At 35.8% G+C, this 2,949-nt stretch overlaps 1 long non-coding RNA gene across 1 annotated transcript; it reads left to right on the top strand.

The window, feature by feature from the left end:
• The first annotated feature begins 627 nt into the window (after positions 1 to 627).
• Positions 628 to 2,726, top strand: LOC107819420 (uncharacterized). The gene is made up of 2 exons (XR_001655712.2): positions 628 to 1,254; positions 2,402 to 2,726. It is a non-coding gene; the product is annotated as an uncharacterized LOC107819420 (long non-coding RNA).
• The last annotated feature ends 223 nt before the right edge of the window (positions 2,727 to 2,949 follow it).

The following is a 2,949-nucleotide window of genomic DNA, read 5'->3' as shown; positions in this document are numbered from 1 at the left end:
ACAACTGGTATCAGAGACCTTGTGCCACTGATACATGTATGCCATCGCCGAATGCGTGCCATAATGGCATATTATTGACGTCCTCGTGCCATTGATACATGCCTATTATGATCGGTTGTGGGCCATAGTGGTCTGCAACGGCCGGCCTCCTATCATAGTGGCCTACCATAGTCGACCTCGTGCATAGTGGTCTGCCACGGCCGACCTCCTACCATGGACACTTGTATGCCAAGGCTGACCTCGGGCCATAATTGCCTACCACGACCAACTTGTGCCTGTAAATGCCTAAATTTTATTTTATTTTTCTCTCCTACATTATATTCTTTAGGTTTATTGTGTTTATTTGTAGATTTTAGAATTTTATTATATTTAATATTTGATAAGGGGGGTTAAGGGATTGCTCTTGCCATTTTAAAGACGTAATTGGCCAAAATTTAGACCAAAATCGGTAGCCCCAGGACCTGGTCCAGATGGGGTGGCCTAGAAGACGTCTAAAACGACGTTATTTTGGTTAAGTGGTTGAGATTCAATTTCATCCACCCATCTTCATTTGATCTGATGGCCATCATTTGATCTCCACTCCAGGTATTTAAGTCTCATGGAGTCCGAATTTTGCCCCCCATTTCTCCTTTACTGTTCCTTTCTCCTCTATTTCTTTACTCTCTCGTCTCTCTCATCCCCTCTGCTAGTTTGCGCACTGACGCCGTCCTTCGCCGGTCGAAAATCTCCACCACTGGTCGGCCGTTATCCAAACTCCACAAACAACCTTACACCAGTCTTCTTCTCTTTCTCACATCTACCTCAATCCACGTCTCAAATCCTCAGAATCTCCATCAATCTTTACCAATTTGGCCTTGACTGAAACTCTAGCCGCCCAAAATTTTCTTTTTTTTCTTTCTCAAATTCGTGACAAACCAGTCATCCCCAACACAAAAATCTCACATAAACATGTAGATATACTTGAGATCCATACTTCTCTTTTAATTTCATCCATAAATCTGATCTCTGCTACTGCCAACTAGCAACCTCCACCTCCATGACCTTTAACCATCAGAAACTCACTCGGCCTTCTATTTTAAGTTGTGTACGATCTCGGACACCCTTTTTCTTTTGGTATGGCGCACAAATTAATTTCCGATGTGCAGAATTTGTTGAACCAACACATGCCCTTAAGACAAAAGGTGCTCGAAGGTCAATTGACTGGCCATTTGGCACCCCGTTATTGCACCGAGGATTCGAGGTTAAAGTTCTGAGGTAGGTTCTCGAACGAAAGTGATACCGTAATTCCTTGTTCCCTTTTTTGCTCATTACTAGCAGTAGATTTACGCTTGATTTTGTCAATAATCAATGTTCGTAGCTTAGTCAGTTGAAAACGGTCAGTTTAGATTTTAAGTTTGTTTCGGTTTTTGTATTGCTTTGTTTTGATCTTCATAATTCATTGATCTTACTATTTCTTTATGTATTGCGAGGTTCGTGATTCTTCGAGTCTCAGAATCTGTTGTTAATTCGATCCACTTTGTTTATCATTTTGCTTTGTTTGTGTTTGATTGGAATTTCTGTCTAGGTTTAATCCGATTGATTCATCCGTTTCATGTTTAATCTCTTTAATTCTGTTTTTGGGTATTAGTTTGCTAAATTGTCTTTACTGATTATACATGTTTTTGCTTGGTTTTAATAGTTGGTTTCTGAGTTTCTCCTTGTTGGTTAATAGTTCAACTAGTAAAGTCTAGTTACATGTTTGTTGTATCTTGGTTTGGTTTGAAACAATTAGGTCGATAGTGATTTGGTCTTTTGGTCTAAAGCTGGAGGGTAATAGTTTAATTATGATTTGAGATACATTAGTGGCTTGCTTTTATGCTGGGGTGGCTGAAAGCATCTTTCTTCCCATGCTTTTACCACATTAGGTTGAGAGGGCTGCCATTTTCCCATTTGGACAGTCCTTAGATTGTTTTTGGCACAAAAAGTAAGTCCCTTTGGACACAATTTTAGGTGAACTAAAATATGTCCAAAAAGAACTTTCTTCTCCTACTTAAGCATACCATATTCCACACTTTAGGACACACTTTACATAACTTTGGAGAAGAAAAAAAAAAGAATTAGTTGAACACATACTTTGAGAGGTAAAAAAAATACAATCTTGAGAGAAAAATATCAACTGACTATAAAAAAGAAGCTGAAAATTGAGAGCCTTGTATGTAGTATTCTGAGTGTAAACTCTTTCAAAAAATAGGAGAGTCTTTAGAGTTGGTTCTTAGTTTCACATGGTTAACTACTGAAAGTTTCTTGTTGTTTGACATTGATTTGCTATTGTTTTTGCTGCATGTTCTGAGCTTCATTTTATTCACTACATATTTTTATTTTTCAGCGAACCAAGTAACTCCCTAAATCTTTTGTATTGCAGATTTTTAACAAAGTTGGAATTCTCAAGCCATTGGGAATGAAAATCCCATATTAGACGACACTCGAGAATTCTAGGGATGCAAAAAAAAGAGGGCTTCAAGAACGATCTAATAAATTAGTCTTTTAAAGTCAAATTTTAATAAGAGATTTAAATTTTTAAATAGAGTTTATATATGTTTAACACAATTTGCAAAAAATTAGTGTTTTGTTTTTTTCTTATATTCATTGTTTATAGTGTAATATGCTTACAAGATATAAAATCTTTAATGTTATATTGGCAAGCGTTAACTCTAAGTTAATAAGATGTTAGCCATGTGTTTGTGATATATTATCTTGGATCTCATTATAAAGAAAATTATTTACGAATACAAAGAAGTTTAATTCAAAGTTCTAAAATATGCTATCGTTAAAAAGTATGCATTCTTTCTTTCCTTCTTGTTTAATAAAAATTTCATATACTTCTTTTCTAGCTAAATAATATTGTCTAAATGAAAATAAAGTTTAAAATCCACTAATTAAAATTTTACAAATCTTCACAAATAAGGCATA

Source organism: Nicotiana tabacum, chromosome 4 (assembly GCF_000715075.1).
Source record: "Nicotiana tabacum cultivar K326 chromosome 4, ASM71507v2, whole genome shotgun sequence".
NCBI classification, from domain to species: domain Eukaryota; kingdom Viridiplantae; phylum Streptophyta; class Magnoliopsida; order Solanales; family Solanaceae; genus Nicotiana; species Nicotiana tabacum.
The sequence above is the reverse complement of the archived record's forward strand: the minus strand, read 5'-3'. Positions and strand labels throughout refer to the sequence as shown.